Source organism: Bos grunniens, chromosome 20 (assembly GCF_055505025.1).
Source record: "Bos grunniens cultivar Pamir isolate PY7600 chromosome 20, Bosgru_T2T1.0, whole genome shotgun sequence".
NCBI classification, from domain to species: Eukaryota; Metazoa; Chordata; class Mammalia; order Artiodactyla; family Bovidae; genus Bos; species Bos grunniens.
Window position 1 is genome coordinate 68,537,470 of NC_141184.1, and position 10,283 is coordinate 68,547,752.

A 10,283-nucleotide genomic window follows, 5' to 3' on the forward strand; every position below is an offset into this window, starting at 1 on the left:
CAGCTGACCAGCAGGCTGATGAATCAACCCACTCACATACTGGCAGAAGAGTGTGCAAAGGAAAAGAGTATCTGGTGAGCGGACCAGCTAAGCAACCACTGATCAGCATAATAGGAAGGGCCTGACCCAGGACTCCACATGATGAGGACTGTTCTCCAAAGGAAGATCAGAGACAGTAAGAAAGGAGTGTGTGTGCCTGCGTGTGTGCACGCGCACATTCAGTCACTCATTCATGCCTGACTCTTTACAACCCCGTGGACCATAGCCCGCCAGGCTCCTCTGTCCATGGAACTGTCCAGGCAAGAATACTGGGTGGGTTGCCATCTCCTTCTCTAGGGGATCTTCCCGACCCAGGGATCAAACCCACATCCCTTGTGTCTCCTGTCTTGGCAGGTGGATTCTTTACCAATATGCCACCTGGGAAGCCCAAGCAGATGCAAAAAAAGACAAAAAACTAAAATGTCCACTACTCAGTGAGGACTCTGGTGATCAGGTTGGAGGTAACCCAACTTGGTTGATGTCTAGAGTTGCATAAAGAGACTTGGAGACTTCAACCCAGGATCAAGGTGTGGTTTTGCTGTTTAGGTCTATCTTGTGATGACTCAGTCAGATAAGCAAATGAGTAAGTAAGTTCAGTCATGGCCTCTCTGAAACATCATTCTGACCCTCCTTCTACATTCCCATCAGGAACTCAGCAGACTCACACGTTCTCCTTTAGGTGTAGACATAGGGACATAAAATGCAGTCACGATGCTGTTCTGGTCATAGGATTATGAATGATTATTTTTCCTTTCATTTTCTAATTATATCCTGTAGTGAGGCTGTATTATTTTGCAATGGAAAAATCACATTTATAGTTTTAAAAGAAAAAATAAAAACAAATTTAGTCCCTTCCTCTCTCTTGCTCCATACCCAATAAATATTTCTTGATTTATGGATCCAAGGAGTCTTCAAGACTTGCCTTTTTTTTTTAACTTTTTGATGTCAGCATGGTTTACTGAATGCCTCCTAGTCATTTCTCTCTATTTCCTAGATTACTAAAACCATCTTCACAGCCTTTCCTTGTTTAAGTCTGTTCTTTATACAGATACCAAAAGAATTTCCTTCACATTCCTCCTTCTCAAGAACTTCCAGGGGCTTCCAAGAATTCGTTTGATTATAAACTTCTATTTCTTAACATAGAATCAAAGGACTTGGAATAGTTAGTCCTCTCTCTTGCATACATCTATCCATATCCATCCTAAAATGAGCACACACACATGCATGCAGACACAAACACTAGCTCTTGCCCTGTTCTACCTTCTCATCACGGCCTCTCTGAATTCCCAACTCAGTTACACACCTCATAGTTTGATCTCAGCCAGTAATGGAATGGGCACCTGAGTGGTGCCCATCACCCTGATAAATTCATTCATCTATCAATCAGATGGGCTTCCCTGGTGGCTCGGATGGTAAAGCATCTGCCTGCAATGAGGGAGACCTGGCTTCAATCCCTGGGTCGGGAAGATCCCCTGGAGAAAGAAATGGCAACCCACTCCAGAACTCTTGCCTGGAAAATTCCATGGATGGAGGAGCCTGATAGGCTACAGTCCATAGGATCGCAAAGAGCTGGACACGACTGAATAACTTCACTCAAATATCCAATATTTGTCCACTCTTGCAAGTACTGTAGAATCTCTAAAGAGAGGAAGGAAGAAGGGTCCTGACATTCATTGAGTGCTTATATGTATATATTATATGTATATATATATATAATAATTGAACATATAATTATATATCAATTACACATAAATATGGAGAAGGCAATGGCACTCCACTCCAGTACTCTTGCCTGGAAAATCCCATGGATGGAGGAGCCTGGTGGGCTGCAGTCCATGGGGTCACTCAGAGTCGGACACGACTGAGCGACTTCACTTTCACTTTTTCACTTTCATGCATTGGAGAAGGAAATGGCAACCCACTCCAGTGTTCTTGCCTGGAGAATCCCAGGGGCAGGAGAGCCTGGTGGGCTGCCGTCTATGGGGTCACACAGAGTCAGACACGACTGAAGCAACTTAGCAGCAACACATAAATAAACTTGTTTATATACAAATATTTGAGAAGGCAATGGCACCCCACTCCAGTACTCTTGCCTGGAAAATCCCATGGGGGGAGGAGCCTGGTAGGCTGCAGTCCATGGGGTTGCTAACAGTCAAACACGACTGAGCGACTTCACTTTCACTTTTTCACTTTCATGCATTGGAGAAGGAAATGGCAACCCACTCCAGTGTTCTTGCCTGGAGAATCCCAGGGACGGGGGAGCCTGGTGGGCTGCCGTCTATGGGGTCGCACAGAGTCGGACACGACTGAAGCAACTTAGCAGCAGCAGCAGCATATATAGATTAAGTATACACATATATACAAATATATGTATATTAAAAATAGAACCCTTAATAATGCCATGGTCAAATTATTTTTAACTCGAGATAATCAAAGTAAAATGATAAACTGCTTACAATTTTCTCAAATGCATTATGCTTTGGGACGTTTGAAAAGATGAAGAAAGCAAGCACCTGCTTGTCTCAAGACATTCTACTTGGCACAAACAAGAACAAGAACCACAAACAGCCCAACCTAGAAACTTCCCTTGGCTGAAGCTGGGATCCTGGGGCCACCTGCATCTTCTGCACAGTTTCCAAATGCTAGTTCTAGATCCTGCAAAGTTCACTTCCTCCTGTAAAGTCCCAGCAAGAACATAGGCTTGATGATACTGGCACACAATGTGGCCTTGGGCAATGCCCCCAGACTTGCTCTTCTTCATTTTTCTGTAAAATGAGAAAAATCGTAACTACTGGGTTGGCCAGAAAGCTCATTCAGATTTTTTCATAAGGTGGTATGGAAAAAACCCAAACAAACTTCTTGGCCGACCCATACCTTTCAATGGTACCATTCTACTGGAAGACCTGAGTCTCAACTTGCCAGGCAGGTTCTATGAGTCCCATTTGACAGATTATCATGAGCATAAAGATCATGTTAGGTTATGTCCCTCTTTAGGCTGAGTTTCCCTGCTCAGCATCCCTCCCTTCTTCTGGCAGGAACAGCCACTTGACCCTTGGAGAACTGCACCTTCGCCACTCTGAGGCCATACTGACTTAGGGAGAGCTGACTCTACTTCCAGGCTTCTGGAACGGATGCCCGATTAGCCTTGGCTTCTGACCCAAGTGTATCTGATGAAATTCAGTTCTAGGATGTGTATTTGAGCCTCAAGGGAAAGAGTTCTCTTTTTGCAAAGATGCTGAGCTGTTGAGAAATCATTCTGGAACTGAGTAGCTATCCTGCCATCACAAGGGCAGTGCCTGCCTGAAGATGAAGCATACTGGGAGAGAGTGAATTTAAAAAATGGATGAAGGTTGGCTAGATGTCTGACTCCAACCATACCTGAAGCTGCCTACTCCTGTGTTTATTATTTACACCTTTAATAGCTGAAGACGGTTTTAACTAGGTCTGTCTCATTACACTCTAAAGAGTCCTGACTAACATCTTTTCCTAGGAAGAGCTCTCCATGGACAGAGATATTTGTTAGTGTGGTGGGTTGTTTTTATTCTCCAAGAATCCTGTCTGTGATGGGTTGGAAGAAGCTAGGGAGGAGGCTCAGAGACTCAAGATCCTCCTTGAAATTCTGCTCAGGAAAGGAAGTTAAAAATATTAAGGAAGAGACCTAAAAGTCTAAGAAATGTCAGATTAAAATAATTTCTACTACTTAATTGAGTACTTGTTACATGGCAGACATATTTAAAATGTATTCATTTATTCATCATCTATTCAGCAGTGCTTACTGTGTGCCAGGCACGTACTAGCGAGCCTGCATTCTGGTGGGAGACCTGAGTCTCACCCTGCGAGGTAGGTGCTGTGAGTGCCATTTTGCAGATTAGGAGAATCAGAGCTCAGAGAGGAGGAGGGAGTCACCCACAGTCACACCTCTGGACCAGAGTGGATGCCCTTGTCACCACTCCAGGCTGCCGTCTTTGTGAACTCTGCCCCCGGGAGCGTCACTCAGTCCCTGCCTTTGCTGAGAGGGAGGGGAGGCAGAGGCCTGGACACAGCTTCTGTCTCAGAGTCGGGACCCACCGCGTCTCAGAGCTCGGCCATGTTTATGTTGCTGCTCAGACAGGCCTGAGTGTGTCTGCCCAAATGGGCTGCGAGTTGCGTGAGAGAGGCTGGAGGTTTTGTCTGAGGATCCTCCGACAGCCAGAGGAACTGGCAGAGGGCTGGATTTGGCCACCCTGCCCAGCCTGTGGCTTTTCAGTTCAACCAAGATTCTAAGTGCCGATCTACCCCACTCCACCCCCATTTGGGGATGCCACTAATGACAAGATGAAAGAGTCGAGAAACCTGGGTTAGAATGCTATGGTAGTTCCTGGAGCGTCTTACCTGACTCCTGTGCCTCGTCTTCCACTTTTTCACCTAAAAAAGTGGGAATAACAGGACCCACCCTCCAGGGTTGTTACAGAGATGGACGAGTCCCAAGACCACCAGCAGCACACAGTAGGTCCCGGGTGAGCCCGCGCTGTTTTCCTCTCGCCTGCAGCTGCCTGGCTCGCCTGGGCGCCCTCCTCCGCCCGCCAGCCCAGCCCCCACCCTCCAATCCAGCCCTAACGACTTTTGCAGCCCATCCCTGGTGGCAGTAGCTGAGAGGCCTCAGCCTCCCAGGGCCCCCAGGCTCTTTAATCAGCCTCTGCAAGGGCTGCAAGTGATTCAGCCTACAAGCCATTCTGTACCGGGCGCAACAACAGACAGGCCTGCAGGGAATCACTTCAGCAGAAAGATGTTGGCATGTCTCTATAGCAACTCGGGGAAAATATTTCACGCAAAAGTCCATCTGCTGTAACATAAAGGGAGTCCCAGCCAATAATTGAGTTATAACGAGTTATAAATTATTCCTAATTTGTGGGCTTTATTTTACCAAACCACAAAATACATACATATATATATATATATACACACACACACACACAGTTGTACATGCACATACATAAAGTAAGACTTACACGATATATATTCTTATACACGCGCACAAGCACATGTGTGCAGTCACGAGACAATAGTGACACAATTGGGACTGAGTTGTCTCATCTCATGGTGCGGACCCATCAGCAGGCAGGACATTCATCCAGGAGCTGATGGTGTGATCCAAGCCAGTGGACCTCTGTCGCCTCCATGGCCACTATTAAAGGAGACACTCAACCTACCATGTTACCTAGGGCTATTATGTGAGCCAGAGCTCGAATCATTCTTCTGGTTTCTCTCAAGGAAAAAAAAAAATTCTTTTTTGGTTCCTGATGTCCTCATAAAGAGACATTTGTATTGATTCATCAGTATAAAATGCTTTGGAGAGGCTATCAAAGTGGAAAAAACAACTTGATAATTCACATTGTGATGCTTTTAATTTCGTGTGTTGTCAACACTTCAAAGTAGACTGGAGCTCTGCTTGGGAAATCTGGGACACTTCTCATCGCACATTGTACCTAGGCTGCAACTGGCTGCAAGTCCACAGCCTCTTACATGACGCCCACTCTGGCTTCGGATGGCTCCACTTTTTTCTTTTCTTTTTTCTTTACACTCTGCTTTCTGTGTTTACTCTGCAAAACTCCTGTGGCCTGGAAAAAGAAAAATGGTGCTGGTGAGTAGGAGGGAATGGAGTTGAGTGAGCATGAGATATACAGCAGTCTTCTTCCTGTTAGAGAAACTACTGGTTTCCCAGCCAAGAACCATTTCCGCTTCCCTCCCCGCCGCCGCCCCAGGCCACCTCAAGGACAAGAGACCACATCACCACCCTGATCCCAAGGAAGAATCACCACAATGGCCACCATCCCTCCAGCTGTGCGGTGTTGTGCCAAAGGCTTTCACGGTGTCACTTAACCCTGCCTTCCACCCCTTAAGGATGGTGGCGTTTTTATCCGCATTTTATATGATATTTCCTTTATGACGAGTTGTGAGAGGTGAAGGGAGTTGAATCTGAATCAAACCCAGTTATGTGTGACTCCACTGCTTCAGCTTCTTCCCGCCTGCCTACAAAGATGCAGAAGAGGCAGACCCCACCCCGCAAGAGGGAAAATTCAAGGACTGGACTTCTGCCTCAGAAACATAAAGCAGCCTCAGATACTGTATCAACCCAGATCTGCACCCGCATGGTGAACACCTTCCTTGCGTTGTTTCAACCTCCTGACATTCCAAGGCACACAACAGGATAATGCCCATTTTACAGACAAGTATGTTGAGACTCAGAGAGCTCAAGATACTTTCCCAGGATAACACAGCTGGTTAGAGACTGTTAGAGCTGGCCTCGGTAGTCAGGGTGTCAGAACTCACAGTCGGTGAGCCCCCTGGTGCCTGATCCCCTCCATCCGGTGTCCCTCTGGGTTGAGGGTAAGCTGCCACTGGCCAATCAGGGCCCATCGCCTGCATCTGTGCCTCCCGCAGGGCTGAGAGCAGAGTTGGCCTGGTTTCTTGAGAGCATGTCGATTTGATGCAGCACAGCAGAGGCAGGGCCCCAGCAGAAAGGTCAGCAAGGGGAAGAGGGCAGGAACACCCTGTGAGCAGATCTGGAGAAGAAATGGAAAGTGAAATACTTGGAAAGTAACTTCGGCCGGCCTGCAGGAAAGTGTGTCGGGATGTTTCCGAAGGCCTGGATGAGCAAGCCTTTCCCCCACCCACCCCCACGCCTCGCCAGAGGGGCAGGGGTGTGTGCAGAAATCTCGGTGGAGCTGCTTCTGGCTTGATTCTCTGGGGTTCAGGTCACTTCCAGGGAGTGTCCCTGAGGAGCCAGGAGATGGTCTTCCTGAGGCCCCTGCAGCTCCTACCCTCTCAACCTCCACAAACCCTCCCACCCAGCCCCCGCCCTCCAGGAAAGGCTACAGCTTCAGCTGCAGAATCGTAGGTCCCCACCAACCAAATCTTTCCCTCGGAGCCCAGAAAGGCCCTCCCCGCCAGGGTGACTGATTCGGAATCAGCATCCAAGACCTTCCATCAGACCTGTTGAGTTGGGGCCTTGGAATGCGGAGTCTGCAGCTGCAGAGAAAGCCACAATTGTCCACTGAGTACGTTTGCAAGAACAGCCCCATGACGGCCTCAGCCTCAGGCATGATGAGGATGAGTGGATCAGGAAATTTCACTCAACAGACCAGATCCCTCATCTGGCTCATTTTTCTCTTCTTTATGTCTCACTTTCTTACTTGCTTTTTTTTTTCCCTTAAGCTTTAGAAGAATGAGCACACCTTTCAAAAGCCAAATCGTAGCAGCCCTCTGTGTGGTTGGATCTCCATGGCTGAGCTTGTCCCTAAGCTGCTCTGTTGCACGTGAGGGTAGGAGCTGGGCCCAGGAAGACCCAGGTGTCCCGGTTCTCCCGCCTGAGTGCAAGAGGCCATTTCAGGATCTCTGGGGCTGGCTGAGAATCCACTCCCTGAGGGTGAGCCAAAGGCAGGGCCTCTGCTGACCTCTGCCCTCCCTCAACCCAGCCAGAAAAGAACGATCCAGAGCACCGCGGGAAGTCCTTAGGTTAAGCAAAGCCAAAACTCCAGAAACTCCCATGCAAACACTGGAGGGCCCAGGCCAGATCTTTTGCATGGGGGATTTGCCTCCAGTTCGCAGGGGCTTGGAGAGGCAGTGAGGCTGAACACCCTCGCCTTGCTCGCCCTCGCTCCCCAACCCCAGCCTGGGTCTCCATTACCTCTGAATTTTCAGCCAGGTTCCGTCATCAGAAGCTGCCCTCAAGCGGCAGAAAGACACTCACTCAGGAGCCACGGAGCAGACCTCTTGAGGGAGGTGGTGGCATGGAGTGGCTGAGAGCCTGGAGTCAGACAGTTCTTGCTTTAAATCCATTTATTCCTCCTTAGGAGCCTCAGTTTCCTTATCCGTAAAATGGGGGAACGAGGAACTTCTCTGGTAGCACTAGTGGTAAAGAAGCTGTCTGTCTGCCAATGCAGGAGATTCGATCCCTGGGTTGGGAAGATCCCCTGGAGGAGGGCATAACAACTTACTCCAGTATTCTTGCCTGGAGAATCCCATGAACAGAGGAGCCTGGCAGCCTGCAGTCCATAGGGTCGGGAAGAATCGGACACGACTGAAGCAACTTGGCACTCACGCACCGGTGGTTAAGACTTCAATACAGGGGGCACAGGTTTGACTCCTGTTCAGAGAACTAAGATCCCACATGCTGAGTGGTGCAGCCAGAAAAAAAAGTGGGGACAAGAACCTCACTCATCTCATGGAGTGTGGATAAGGGCAAAATGAGATGATGTGGGTGAAGCACTGAGAACTTAGCCTTCTGTTCCGAAAGTGATAGGTCTCCTGTTTTGTTGCTGTCGTTACCATTTCAACTCTGGCTCTGAGATGCAGTGCCTGTGTGTCCACACAGAGGGGCCATGTGCACACACACAAACACACACAAACACAGAGCAGCCAGTCAAGGAGCATCCTGAGGGCATAGCCTACATCTCTCTACTGTCAGAGGACCGAAAGTTGGATAGGACGTCGGAAAATATCTGAGGCCAGAGGGGAGACGTGTCTGGCCGTCGTCACTGACCGCCATGTGGCGGAGCAGGACTGGAATGCAGTCCTTATTTCTTTAGATTCCCTCTCCTCATTTATCACATACTCAGCAAATATTTATGCTGACCACCCCCTTGGTGTCAGAGGCTGGCTGGGCCTAGGGCTGTGGGAGTGAGGAAGATGGTTCCTGCACACACGGATCTTGCACCCAGGCTCCCGACACCACTGTGCATCTCCCTGTCTCTCTAGACTAAACTCCCATCCCGTGCAGCCTGGGAATCCCAGTGAACTCAATGCACAGGCTGCTTTCGCCCAGCCTCCAGGTCTCAACCTCATTTCCCTCCATGGTTAGTGGGCTCCTTGAGGGCAGACCCCTGGCTCCACTTGTTCTGGACAGGAGACTCGCATGTTGCAGCCCAGACCACCCTGAGTCATGCTCATCTGCACAGGAGTCTGTATTTCCCTATTAGACCCTGCAGGCAGAGGTCTCTTCTGAGCCATGACAGTGCACAGCAGAGACCAGACTCAGTAAATGGTGGTTGGATGAATGATGAATGAGACAAGGTCAGTAATTCATTTGTTCATTTATTCATTCACCTCACATTTACCCTGAATCTACTCTGTGCCAGGCTCTGGGATACAGAAATGAGGGGGACAGAGTCCCTGAGCTCAAAGAGGCAGGGTAACAGATATGAACAATGATAGATGTGTGCAGGGCCAGAGGGGCCCAGAGGAGGGTGGAGTCAGTTCTCCTGGCGGGTGAGGAAAGGCAATAAATGAGTGACCCCAGGCGAGGTCTGCATGGGCAAGCTCACCAGGTAGACAAGGAAAGAGCAGGGACCCACATGTGAAAAGGCCTGGAAGTGTGACGTACTTCAGGAACCCTCAGCTTTACCATTTTGCTTTGGTATATTATTAGCCTCATTTTTCAGAAGAGAAAACTGAGGCACAGAGAAGTAAAGTAATTTGTCCCCATGGTCTGATAGTATTTAGTAACCAACTTTATTGACAGAGAAGATAACTAACCAGGTCACAGCGATCAAGGCATTGAACCCTACCCTGAAGGTCATGGGAGCCCCTGAAAGATTTTGAGCAGGGAATGTCCTGGTCTTTTTTGGTGTTTTTGATAGTCTCCTCTGGGACAACGAGGAGAATGTACTCAAGGTGCCCAGTAGCTGTGAGAATAGACAGGAGAATTCATGTCTTGCATGTAAACAAAGACAAATTAATAGAGGCGCTTCACCATGGCAGAAACGCAAGTTCCTATCAGCAAGAGAGCGGGTAAGCAAACAATGCTACATACACACAGTGGAATGTTATTCAGCAGTGAAAATGAATGAGCTACAGAAGCAGGCAATAATACGCCTGAGTCTTGACGTGTTAGTTGGTGGTCGCTGTGTTAACAAACCACAACAAACTTAGTGGCTTAAATACCTATTAATTATTTAATGCACAATTAAATAAATGGTAGGCATTTTAGGCTGGGCTCAGCTGGGCAGAACTTCTGGTCTTAGCTGGGCTTCCTCATGAGTCCCTGGTCAGCAGAGTCAGCTAGGAGATTTGGCTTTTGAGGGTTGATAAGCTCTCAGCTAGAGGGCTGGCGGCAAATGGGCCACGTGTCTCTTAACATCCAATAAGCTAGCTCAGACTTGCTCACGGGGCTACGGAAGTTTCCATGAGAATGAAGGCTAGCACAAATCCTCTTAATGCCTAAACTCAGACATGGCACTATGCCACATTATATTAGCCAAAATAAT

General features: G+C 48.4%; 1 long non-coding RNA gene across 1 annotated transcript; it reads right to left on the reverse strand.

Annotated features, from left to right (window-relative positions):
• Positions 1-4,909: 4,909 nt before the first annotated feature.
• LOC147350607 (uncharacterized) lies at positions 4,910-7,936 on the reverse strand. Its single transcript, XR_015149006.1, has 3 exons — positions 7,012-7,936; positions 6,349-6,581; positions 4,910-5,636 (listed from the first exon to the last, which is right to left on the reverse strand). It is a non-coding gene; the product is annotated as an uncharacterized LOC147350607 (long non-coding RNA).
• Between the last annotated feature and the right edge of the window lie 2,347 nt (positions 7,937-10,283).